This window comes from Gorilla gorilla, chromosome 12 (genome assembly GCF_029281585.2).
Source record: "Gorilla gorilla gorilla isolate KB3781 chromosome 12, NHGRI_mGorGor1-v2.1_pri, whole genome shotgun sequence".
In the NCBI taxonomy this organism is placed as follows: domain Eukaryota; kingdom Metazoa; phylum Chordata; class Mammalia; order Primates; family Hominidae; genus Gorilla; species Gorilla gorilla.
The window spans coordinates 108,687,798-108,701,221 of NC_073236.2; the positions used below are offsets into that span (position 1 = coordinate 108,687,798).

The 13,424-nt window shown below is 44.2% G+C and overlaps 1 protein-coding gene across 1 annotated transcript in view; it reads left to right on the forward strand.

The window, feature by feature from the left end:
- CAPN14 (calpain 14) overlaps positions 1 to 13,424 on the forward strand; it is a 53,479-nt gene that overhangs the window by 7,253 nt on the left and 32,802 nt on the right. The window lies entirely within an intron of this gene.

The following is a 13,424-nucleotide window of genomic DNA, read 5'->3' on the forward strand; positions in this document are numbered from 1 at the left end:
AGGCCACAGTGCTGCTGTGCAAGGCTAGTGAGCCTCCCCGGCCATCTGTTTCCTGTCACCCAGGACAATAACTTTCAAGAGTTGTCACGGGAGGAAATGGCCCTTGGGCCTTACCCTATGCGTCTCGGTGGCTCTGTGAATCCGAAGCACAATTTGTGGTAAGCCCAGTGGTGACCATAACAACAACTTAGACATAGAGTGAGCCTAACCCTGTGCCAGGTGCAGGGTGCTGTCCCAAGGGATAAGCGGAAGCCCCCCACCTGGAGTCCCTGAAAAGATGATGAATAGAAGGGGGAAGATAACTAAGGGCCAGGATGAGGAGATGAAAATGAAAAGGTTATGTCTGGGAGATAGATCAATAATAATAATGGTCTTCCCAGATCCACTGCTTCTGCTATCCTCATAACACCTTCAGACCCGTGCGAGGAAGGGTGGCTATTTGGCACATGAGGCAGGGGGAAGGCTCCAAAGAGCGTTTAGCTCAGGAAGAAAGCTTTGGATTTGATTTGACAGTGGCAGGGAGACAATTCCTTGACAAAGATGAGGAGAAGTTAGTGGAACCTGACACCCTGGGACTTTAGCCCCATCTCTGCTGTTTACTGGCTGCGGTTATCTTGGGCGAGTTGCCATGCTGTGCCTCCGTTTTCTTTTTGTAGAATGTGGATAATAATAGCACTACCTCACAAAGTTGTGAAGATTCCATGAGATTCTGCATGCAGTGTGCTTAGCATTGTGCTTGGCATGTCATAAGTGCTCAAAACATGTTGGCTATTATTATCAATATTAGTTAATTTATCAGTACTAATAAAATGGGTGGAGTGATAATCACACAAAATGATTGCATTGGAGAGATTAGAGTCAAGGCAAAGGCCAAGAAGCAGGCGGGGAGGAAGAGGACAGAGGATTTCCACAGGGAAGGGACTCTGATTCCACTGACACATATTGAGCACCTCCTGGGTACTAGGTAGGCATGGTTCTGGGTTCTGGGGATCCTAGGTGTGCAAGCGTGGAGGCAGGCAAGCCAGAACCGACTAAGCTGCTATGATGGAAATCCGTGCAAGTGGTGGTGGGAACCTAGGAGAAGGATTTGGGGGTGGGGGTGGGGAGGGAGTGAAGAAGTCTAGAGCAACCACAGGAGGGCTAGGAAATGCTTTAAGGGAAGAACAACCAGATTTGGAGCAACGGGACCCAAGGTGAACTGTGAGGAGACAACCAGTGGGAGGTCAATGTTCTGAGTCCCAGATGGCCAAAATGGGGGATTTGGACAGTAGGTTGGGAAGGAAGAGGGAGTGATCTCAATAGCACAAATGAATCCAAATTTCCTCCTTAGCAGGAAACATCCCTGAGGGCTGCATCAGACTCTGACAACCATAAAAGAAAACCCACAGCCACCTCTTGAAAATACTTTCCAGGCTTCTGTCAATGTTAGTTTAAACATAGGGATGTACAGGAATCTCTGTCTTGGTTCTTTGGTGTCCTGGGAGTGGTGGGGAGGTGAGCAAGCAGTATCATGTGCTCCTGCAGTGAAATGCTTTTCTAGGTCACACCTGAAAATACCCTCCCCAGGGTTGGAAGTGAGAAGATGACTAACTCTCTCTCATTAAGGCATTACTGAAACAGGCTTTCTCTGTATGGTGTTCTAAAGAAATAATGGGATTTGTGTAATCCAGTCGCAAAGCCCTGGGTACTCCACTCCCTTCCAGAGAACACACAGTGGGGAGGAACCAAGGTCCTGGGAGGTGGGGTCGCAAATTCTTGTCTAAACACCATGTGTAGAAAGGACCCATATATAAGAGGTGGTTTCAGGCTGCATGCTTCTGACTGCACCAGGATTAGAGCTTGCCCAGGCGCTTAAAGAAGCAAAATCTCCTGTGCAGGTAAATTTCTTTAGTTCCAAGGGTGGGTCCAAGTTAGCCCAGAGGCCCTATGAGACTCTACAGGGTCTGGGTTTAGAAGGTGAGAGGATGGTATTTGCTTCTCCTAGTTTGAGCTTTGCAGGTGAGTGTATACAGAAAAAACCCTGGAGTCTGGAGATTTCAATTTTGTCCTCAGTTTTGCCATCACTTATTAGTGTGACCTTGAGGAATAGACTTCAGCCCTTTGGCCCCAGTCTCCTCATTAAAAAAAAAAAGATGGGAGTATCTTTGGGCCTGGGTAATTTCTGAGGTCCCTCCAGCTCTGGTTTCTCTCGAAGTCATTTGGTAGAGTTACTGATGCTGCTAGGTGCTGTCATTTCCCAGAACATAGGCCATCCCAGTGGTCTCCTGAGCCTCCTGGTGAGAAGGAATCTGGGGGCAGCCAGCTCATCACTGAGGCCTTATGGGATCCTCAGAGTCAAGGAGGCCGACTATTCTCTGGTTCTAATAAGCAGTGAGGCTGGGCTGACTTCCTGTATGAAATTAGATGTGAAAAACACACTGGGACGGTGACCACACTGTAAGAGTGAAATATTGCCTCAAATGATAGCTGTCAGTGTGGTGCTTGGCACGGCCCTTGCCTAGACTAGAAATCTCGAAATTGCTCTTGTCTGAGTGGTCTGCTGGCCTATGGGCACTGGAAATCACTCATCAAGGCTCTGGAGGACTCCAGAGCGTGGCAGTTGGCTCTCAGTTCAGCTTATAACCCTCTCCTATGGAGGCACAGGGTGACAATGTTTTGGTGGGTGGTACCTAAGTGTTTCAGCCTGGGTACATCTTCCAGGCCTGATAGGGTGAGGGGTATCTTTGACTTTCTAGGGGGAGAATTCTTGGATGAGTTAGGTACTGGCCATTTCACAGAGTGGGCACCTCATGCTGAAGAGCGAGGGTCCTTTCTAGAGTGTGAGCCTGGTCGTTGGACTGTGACTTCCTCGAGGGCAGAAATTCTGTCTAATCCATCCTGTAGCCCTACCATCTAGGGTAATGCCTGGCCCATGGGGAAGCATGCAATAAAGCCTTGTTTAAATGAATTGATTCTCCCACTTTTCAAACTCCTTTGTAAATCTCTCTCCTGACCATCAAAACAAGCAGTAGAAAAGGAATGGAATTGATGTAACTATCAGTGGTATAATTGGTTTGGTGATAGATCACTCAACCTCAAGGGTAACCACTAAGCTAATTTCTAACATATAGATTGGTTTTGTCACTTTTGAAAGTTATGTAAATGGAATCAAAGAGTTTTTGTGTCTGGATTTTTTCTACTCAATATTGTTTGTGAATCTCATCATATTGCAGCATGTAACTCTTGTTTGTTCAGAGCTGTGAAGTATTTCATTGTATAAATGGTTATCACTATTATTAATATTTATCCATGTTCATGGACATTTGGGTAGTTTTCATTTGGGGATATTTTGCATATTTCTGTTGTGAGTATTCTTGTACATGTCTTTTGGTGCATAGATTTAAGCATTTCTGTTGGGTAATAACCAGGAATGGAATTGTATCATATAGTTTGTTTAGCTATAGTATTTACTGTCAAATAGTTTCTTTTTTTTTTTTCTTTTTTAAGATGTTTCTAATTGACTTACTTTTTCCAAAAGTTTGCCTGGGTTTTTAACTGCATACCTTGATCTTCTGGAGTAGCGTTAATCAGAGCCTAAAATGACCGGCCAAGTCTTCCAGTCCAGGAGTGGGCTTGGGAGAGGAGGGGGCTGTTAACCAGCATCCTCTCACCAGTTCATGAGTGTGAGTGAAGGGCAGGAAAGCCCCACAAGGAGAAGACAAGAGGTTTCCAGAGAAGGCTCTAGAGAGGAGAGACATTTGCCCTGAGCTTCGAAGGATGAGGGAGATTTGAGGTAGAGGGGGTCAGGAGGAAGCGACATCTCCTTTGTAAGTTTGGACAGAGCAGAGGGTGTGTGATGGGGGTTTCTGTATACAGAAAGGAACTAACACACCAAGAGCCTGGCCATTTGGACTTGAGGCCATGAGCTGTGTGGTTTTGAGGGCGTGATGTGAAATGGCCAGTCCTATGGCAAATGCAGGATCAGAGGAGAAGATGAGCTACTTTAGTCTGACCGCTCATCTAGCTCAAATTCCATGACTCTCTGAAGATGCAAATGCCCTTGCAAAAATAAAAAGGAATGACTTTACATCTGCTTTAAAACTCTTTCCTGTCCAAATGTGTTGCCAAATATTCAGAATCATTTGATATTTTGTTTTGAAAAATCAGAAGGATTGGCTCTTTAAAAGTGTGGGAATGGATAGAAAAAGAAGAGTAGGGGATGACTCTCAGACTAGGGTGCTGCTACCTCTTGGGGTGGAAAGTGTCAGAGCAGGGCAGCTGGAGGGGAACAGAGTGACTCCACTGAAGTCATAGTTTAGGAGGAGGCTGTACAAAGAGGGTGTGCCTGTGCTAGAGAGAAGAGATGCCCCAGGGCTCCCCCAACAGTCAGGCCGAGCAGGCCATGACTCCCTGGAACTGCTCAGAGGTCCTGTCGGTACATGGGGTCACTGAATTGGATGACCACTAAGTTCCTTCTAGCCTCATATTTGGTTCAGCTGCAATGAGCGACGCCAGGGTGCAACTTCCACACACGCCGAGCGGATGTTCCTTTGCTCAGGGAAAGCTGTGTCCAGGTCGTGGCAACTCAAGCTGCACACCCATGCTCCAGGGAGTCTTATTCTCTGCAAAGATTTGTGACTATGTAGTGTCTCATAAAGTCAAATGGAAGTGGGGCAGCTGGGGGTGAGTAGGGAGCTCCACCACCCAAGTTCTTAGACCTCCATAGAGGCATGCAGTCAGCCCAGGAGATGCCTACCCCAGCATTGCCAGTTAAGGGACTTCCTGCCTCTTCTCCCCCACCTTCTCCCAAGGTGCATGTTCCCTTTGGAGACTCCTTTTTTGTTTTAGGTCTGACCTTGGTTTTACTTCCCCAGGTTTCTTTGACGTGGATCCCACATACCACCCAGGAAAGGAGCTGTAAGGCAAGCCTGGATGAGCATTTTGGAGGGGAAGGATGTTAAAGAGGCTCCCTCAACCTAAATCAGGCCCCAGCAGTGTGATCAGACACCAGAGGAGCAGCCAAGTGATTGACAGTTCACAGGAAGTTTTTAACTTCCTTTATCTCAGTTCAGCTTCATAAGAGGGGAGGGGAGGGCATGCTTTATTGTTCTTTACATTTTCCAAGTGAAGAAACATCCATCCCTTCTGTCAGTGAGTCAATTGGCCAGCATTTATCAAGCATCTGTTTATTCATGGTAGTATGTGACTATATCATGAATGATCACATCTGGGAATACAGGTTAAAAAAACCTATACCATTCTTGCCTTCAAGAACTCACAGTTGGTCCACATTCATCATTGTTTCCTGAAAGGCAAATGTCTGCTCTAATAAATGAAGAATCATGCTTGGGGTTTTCTGTTAGAAACTTGATCTAAATGCAGACAGATGCCTAAACAGTAAAAGAAAAGCAATTTAAAGCCTTTCAAACCATTAACATTACAAAATCGTTTCATCTTTTATGAACAGGTCATGATATGTACATAGAGATGCTGTTTTCCTTTTCATAATCAGTAACCACAGAACCACCTGAAAACTGCCCAGGAATGCCTGATGTTATCACATCTAAATAAGGGATTAGATGCGAAACTTTAGCAGAGAGAAACTGCAGGCCACATTTGCAAGTGTTTTGAGACAGGAATGTAACTGTAAATGTTAAGGGTCTATTAAAAAGTCAACGAATCAATTAGAGATAAAATTGTTTCATTAAGATAAATTCTTAATGATGGATTCAACCGACCACATTTTAATCTGTGAGTTCCTACTTGGAGCTTACCCATGTGCCTAGCCCTGCAACAGCAATCTACCTGGTTAAACAGTGCTTTAGAGCAGTGCTCAGCAAACTTTGCCTGTAAAGGACAGCATAGTAAATATTTTAGGCCTGTGGCCCCTAAGAACTCTGTGGCAATGACTCAACTCCGCTGTTGTAATGCGAAAGCAGCCACGGACAATACCAGACAGATAAGTGTGGCTGTAGTTTCAGTAAAACTTTATTTATCCAGGCTGTAGTTTGCCAACTCCTACTTTAGACTTTTGTCAAGTCTTTTCACACGGTTATCTCTTTTGAGTTCTGAGAGTAGGCACAGTACATGTCATCCCATATTGAGGGTGAGGAAGCCAGCTCAGAGAGGATAAAGGAGTCAGCGCACGGGCACATGGGGAAGAGGTGGCAAACCCACTTGCCTTCTGGGTTTTCTAATTCCAAACCCAGCACTCCATGGCCACTGCACACCGCCTATTACACAAAAGAAGTACAATCCCTGCTCAAGATAAATCAGGCAAAGCCTATAGTTAGTCTTGTTCTTTTGTTCCGACTGTCGAGAGCAGGGAATTGATCATTTTTCAATCTGGTGCTTTTTATCATGTAGACAGAGTCTTGTACAAAGAGCCTAGGTTTCTACTACGATTTTGCCTGAGACAACTTAGTGGGTTGTGGCAAGATGCCAGAGTTCTCTGGAAATCCATCATCCCCCAGGAGGATTCTACAGGTTCATGTGAGTGAGTGCATGGTACTTATTTCTTTTGCTTCCATTCCAGAGACCTGACTCTACCCCGTAGGCTGATCAAAGGCCAGGTGTTACATTCCCAGTCTGAGACATAGTGTCTAGCACATAGTAGGTTTTCAGTAAACGTGTGAATGAACTGAACATCAGGGCAGGGACTCAAGACACTGAATGGACCCCTGGGAACTAGTTCCTATTTTTGTACTCTGGTGAAATTCCTGGGAAATTCCTTTCTATTTCTTAGAATCTCAGTTTTTCCCACTTTAAAATGGAGCCCAGAATTCTCAACTGCTTCAGAGATGGTTGGAAAAGTAGCCACCACCAAAGAAAGCCAGGATTTGGGCAGATCTTATTATTCCAAATCAAGGCAGTAGTTCATCATGATGATGCCAGTGGGACAGGAATCAGACAGACCCCCTGGTTTTTCTATATAAATTTAAAATTTTAGTTTGAATCAACTATATTGAGGCATGATTATATATAATAAACATGTACCGCATGGTTTTTTTTTTTTGAGATAGTCTTATTCTGTCACCCAGGCTGGAGTGCAGTGGCAGGATCTCAGCTCACTGCAACCTCCACCTCCCAGGTTCAAGCAATTCTCCTGCCTCAGTCTCCTGAGTAGCTGGGATTACGGGTGCCCACCACAGTGCCCAGCTAATTCTTGTATTTTTAGTGGAGATGGGGTTTTGCCATGTTGGCCAAGCTGGTCTGGAACTCTTGACCTCAAGTGATCTTGGCCTCCCAAGGTGCTGGGATTACAGATGTGAGCCACTGTGCCTGGCCATGTTTTTAAGTGTGTTGTACATAGTTCATTGAGTTTTGATGAAAAAATATACAGATGCAACCACCACAGTCACTATAGAACATTTCCATTACCCTAAAAGTTATTTTGCACTCCTTCCCGAGCAATTCCCTCTCCTAGCCCCAGGTAACCACTGACTTGCTTTTTTTAAAATTTATTAAACACATTTTTTTCCTCATGATAAAAGTAATACATACTAATCGAGGAGTCCAGAAAATATAGAAAAGTCTAATAAAGTAAAATAAATGTCTTAGTCACATTATCCAGAGATAGTTCATATTCTTATTTATATATATTTTCTTCCCATTGTGTGTGTGTGTGTGTGTGTGTGCACACGTGCACGTTTAATAATATTGGGGCCATGATCTATATACAACTTCATTGGTCGTTGCATATTTGTCTATGATGATTTTATCTAAAATCATTTTGCTCCAGAACATCTAACTGACTCCTGTATTTGATTAATGGCACCAGGTTACTCAAACTAGTAACCTGAGTTGCTATGAAGAATAGATCTTTTTTTCCTAATACATTTTCTAGTTAGTTCTTGCTGTTTTAAAAAGAATACCACCGAGTTTCTGTATAGTGTATTTAACTTGTAATCATTGACCTTCTTGAATTCTGTTATTTCCTATAGTTTTTAAAAAATATTTTCTTAGATATTCTACATGTAAAATAATCTCTTCTGTGAATAATAGTCATTTTTTTTGCTTTCTGATTTTTGTGCCCCTTCCTTCCTTCCTTTCTTCCTTCCTCCCTCCCTCACTCTCTCTCTCTTTCTCTTTCTTTCTCTCTTTCTTTCTTTCTGTTTTATTGGCTTAACTAGGAATTACGATTAAAAGTGATTAAGAATGGTAGTAATCACCATTCTTATCTTCTGTTTATTTTAAGGAAATATCTTTTATCTTTCCTCAGGAAGTATGGTGTTCCTCTAGAATTTTTTAGTAAATATCTTTTGTTAGGTTAAATAAATTTCATTCTAGCCCAAATTTATCCTAGGAAAATAATTAGGATGTGCTCAAAGACATAGTTAAACTCTAGTAATACTGTCACTGTTTGGTGAAAAAGAAGAAATAACATGAAATTCCAGAAACAGTAGATTTTAAAAATAAATTTTGGTTGACCTATGATTTGGCATGCTTTGCAATAATTAAATACATTCTTGTATACTCAACTTATTGGCAAAGGCAAGTGTTCATTAGATATTGTCAAGTAAAAAAAGTATAAAACACAATGTATAATATTATATTCACTTTCATTAGAAAAATAATTAAGCATAGAAAATTTTCTCTAAAAGTATACATTAAAATGTTAACTATGGCTATCACTGAGTAGTGGAAATATGGGTAATTTATATTTCCTTTCTTTCCCTTGATTTTTCTGCAATAAATATATGTTATTTGGATTTTAAAATGAAAATAAGTCAACTCATAACTAAGTGAAAACTAATTCTCCTGACTTTAAAGTGATTAGAACAAATGTATAAAAACCTGCAGTTTGACTGAACTTTTATTTTATTTTATTTTATTTTTTATTTTTTATTTTTTTGAGATGGAGTCTCGCTCGGTTGCCCAGGCTGGAGTGCAGTGGCATGATCTCGGCTCACTGCAAGCTCCGCCTCCCGGGTTCGCACCATTCTTCTGCCTCAGCCTCCCGAGTAGCTGGGACTACAGGCACCTGCCACCACGCCCGGCTAATTTTTTTTTTGCATTTTTAGTACAGACGGGGTTTCACCACGTTAGCCAGGATGGTCTTGATCTCCCGACCTCGTGATCCGCCCTCCTCAGCCTCCCAAAGTGCTGGGATTACAGGCGTGAGCCACCACTCCTGGCCCTGACTGAACTTTTAATGGCAGAGATACAGTATTCATTTCTGTCCAGTTTGTGAGAGTCAATGTTTTCACTGATATCAACCTCTCTTTCCAAATGAGTTGTAAGACCACCCTTTGTAAACCTTCACAGATTCTCACCTGTGGCTATGGACGCTATATTCCTGGACAACAGGGAAACTTCCAGCTGGACAACCTCATAGGACCAGGCAATCTGCTGTCTTAAAGTTGACCAGTGCTGTGCTGGTAATATTCAACAACTAGCTCTCAATTTTTTTTTCTTGTAAAAGGCCAAGTAGCTCTGATTTGTAGCATTTACCCGTTCCATGGTATGGACACTCCCACGATGGCCAATTACAAGGTACTAACATGGCATGATGGAATACAGACTTGGGAAGAGATGTGCACAGCTGGCTCCTGTCATCCTGCTCACACTGGCTACTGAAATACCACTGAGACCCACCTGAAGGAGTAAATTTTGACACAAGGTGTATCTAGAGTCTGTTCCTTCTCCCACATTTAAAATGTTCCCATTTACCTTTTAATAAACACTAACATATTAAATAGGCAGAGGGTTATCAGGAGAGACGAGGAAACCCTGCATGTATACAGGGATTGGGGTTTGGAGTTTGCGCTGCTGGCTGATGTATCCCCAGGTGTCTTGTCTGGTGATGCTCCTGATGTTCATGAGCCAGTTAGTGTTCAAAGACCTCCTCCTCTGGATCAAGGCACTTAGGTTATCTGAGCACCAGGTTATTTGACACCTCTCACCATCATAACACCCTTCCTAGCACCCAGCATCTATAGATAAGGGGAGAATAGCCAGCATGGAAGAAGTGAAGATCAAAGCCTGACTCTCTGTTTACTTCCTGAGTATAAATAAATTTTGGACAGGCACGGTGGTTCATGCCTGTAATGCCAGCACTTTGGGAGGCTGAGGTGGAAGGACTGCCTGAGGCCAGGAGTTAGAGACTAGCCTGGGCAACACAGCAAGACCTCATCTCTACAAAAAAAAAAAAAAAAAAAAAAGTTAGCTGCGCATGGTGGCATGAACCTGTAGTCCTAACTACATGAGAGGTTGAGGCAGAAGGATCCTCTAAGCCCAGGAGTTCAAGGCTGTAGTAAGCTGTGATCGTGTCCTTGCACTCCAGCTTGGGTGACAGAGTGAGACCCTGTCTCTAATAAAAAATAATAGTAATGCTGACATGCAAAACACTGCAGAACAACCTGGCAGCTTATGGGGAGCCAAGGAAAGAACTCTGAGGCCCATGGAGGATGCTTTTAGGCTGCACATTCTTAAATAGCTCGAGCCCCACTAGCCTTCACCTATCTATTTGCATAGTCTTATTCTGTGGACCTGCTCCAATGCTGCTCACTTACAATAGTCAAAATGAATTTCCAAATGTGACCTAGACCTATCTGGCCCTTTGTAGAGAGCTGTGCCAATCTGGAAATGAGCCAATTTCATCCATGGTTTGTAATATATAGGAAACATGCAAGAACTGCCAACTGGTTTCATCTGGGCCTATATTCTCCCTAAGGTGACTTAGGAATACTTATTTACAAATAAGATTGTGTGTGTATGTGTGTGCACGCACACGTGTGGCCTCATTCTAAACTCTGGAGGGTGAGAGGAACCTGTGATGGGTGTTTTGTCTTCTGAGCCCATGATGTACTGTGCTTGTCACAAGATGTAGTATTTGCAGGCTTGAAGAGGAATCCAGGTATGACCCAGCACTTGGTAAGGAGGGCATGAGCCTGAGGGAGGTTCTGAAGCCAGGGGACCCTCTATCATTTTTCACAGGACAAGCAATAAAGATTGTTGTAAAGGCTTGAAGGGGCAAAAAGGGAGACCTTGCCTTTGTGAGGCCTCAAGTTTGTTTATAAATGTGCAGGTGGTAGAAGAAACTTCCTGGGAAGAAAATGGGGTAAGCCTGGGGGAAGCTTTGCCTACTCATCCACATTAGGAAAAAAAACTCCAGTTTTTTTTGGAGTCAAAAAAATAAAAGACCTAAGTAACAGCTTTTGAGTTTCTGTGACCTGGGTTAGAAGAGGGCTGGGTCTTCCCCCAGGAAGTACACAGGCACCCGTGACAAATAAGAATAGCCAGGAATCGACTGCCCTCAGCTATCAGAGGTAAGGGTGTGAGACAAACATTCCAGCAGTGCTAATCCTGCAGAGGATTCAAAAGCCATTAGGCAGAAGAGGCTTCTGTGCATACATCACTCAGAGCAGAACCACAGTGGGGCCACTCCACCAACTGGTCACTGGCAGTGCTTGATGAGCTACCTACAAAACTGAGAGCAAGTGTTTAGAAACTTTTATAGCAATTGATCAAATAATTTAAATTTAATTTAATTTTTGTTGAATCTAACTTTTTTTTGAGACAGAGTCTTGCTCTGCTTCCCAGGCTGGAGTGCAGTGCCGCCATCTCTGTTCACTGCAACCTCTACCTCCCGGCTCAAGTGATCCTCCTGTCTCAGCCTCCCAAGTAGCTAGGATTACAGTCATGCATCACCGTGCCTAACTAATTTTTGTATTTTTATGTAGATGAAGTTTTGCCATGTTGCCCCAGCTGGTATCGAACTTCTGGGCTCAAGTGATTTGCCCACCTTGGCTTCCCAAAGTGCTGGGATTACAGATGTGAGCCCTTGCACCTGACCTGAAAAAATCTTAAAGGGGGGCTTGACTTTATATATCTTTTAAAATTTTATGTTTGTATTTATTCATTTTCATTAAATTTATATGACAAATCGGAAATAAAAGAACATAGGCCCTTCACTAGTGATAATTTGAGAAGCACCGAGACAGTAGGTGCCCAATGGGGCAGACAATGGGTCCATAGACAGAATGAGGGGAACTCAGCGAATGCCAGGCACTCAAGGAGGGCTTCCTGGGGAAAGGATTCAAGTTAGACTTTGGGGGATGGGCAGGACCTTGACAAATGGAGAGGACCCCAGGTCACTCCTACAGCCATGAGGGAGAAGTCACACTCAGTATAAGCACATTTGCGAGTTACTTTTAGGGCGTGTACATTCTGTCCCAAACACTGTGCGGGGTGTAATAGGCAGTTTGTAGCACTGAGAGCTGAACATTGTTATGGGAGTCAGGGCTCTGGGTTCTGGATACAGCCCTTATAAAATCTCCCTGTATAGCACCAGGAAGATCATTTAACCCTTCCTGCTCTCCCACCCTCTAAACTGTAAGAGCCATGAGGGCAGGGACTGTCTTTGGTGAGCAGTGCCTACCTCAAGCCTGACAAATGATAAGTTCCCAGTAAAATTTTTGGTGAATGAATGGACAGGTTTCAGTTGCAACACCTGAAAAATGGGGAGGCTAATAAGATTAGTGGTTTTGCAACTGTAAAGTGAAAAACTATATTGTGTAGCCAACCTGTCCTGCAAGAAGCTCCAGGAAATCAAGTTTTGTAGCTGGGTTATCAAAACGGATTCTGTTAACAAGGAAAAGGGGAGAATGGGCACATACTGGCAACTGTTGGTATTTGCCACAATATGTGTGTGTGTGATTTTTTTTTCCCCCTTTTACATTAGCAAGAAAGTCTTCCAGGAAGGATTTCTTTGTAAAGAGAATGTAGGCTGGGCATGGTGGCTCATGCCTGTAATCTCCCAACACTTTGGGAGGCCAAGGCGGGTAGATCACTTGAGGTCAGGAGTTCGAGACCAGCCTGGCCAACATGGCGAAAACCCATCTCTGCTAAAAATACAGAAATTAGCTGGGTGTGGTGGCGGGTGTCTGTATCTGATGCACTACCGGCCCGCCCATGCCAACCTGCAGCCCTGCCAGGGCCTGTGACTGCCCGTGGGGGCCTTCTGTGAGAGACCCACGCACCCTGTGCTGGAGCCTGGGGTTTTACCCTTGACCTGGAGCGCAGCTGGGGGCTCCTGGGATGGGAGAGACATCCTTGGGAGGCCTCCACGTGGGAGCTGCTGGCCCCCAGCACCCCCTGCGGCCTTGCTAATCCCAGCTACTTGGGAGACTGAGGCAGGAGAATTGCTTGAACCTGGGAGGCAGGGGTTGCATTGAGCCGAGATCGCGCCACTGCACTCCAGCCTGGGCAACAGAATGAGACTCTGTCTCAAAAAAATAAAAATTAAAAAAAAAAATAAAGATAATGTAGGAGGAGGTTTCGCAGGGAAGAATGAGGAGGACATTGAAGCAGGAGGAATGCTGTGTGTCTGTAGCTGGGAGGCAGGAGCTGGCAGGCCTGGTGGAGGCCTGAGCAGGCAGCCACTACTCCCTACTACCTTGGCAGGCACAGGACCCTCCGGCCCAGGGGACTGAGCTCCAGCT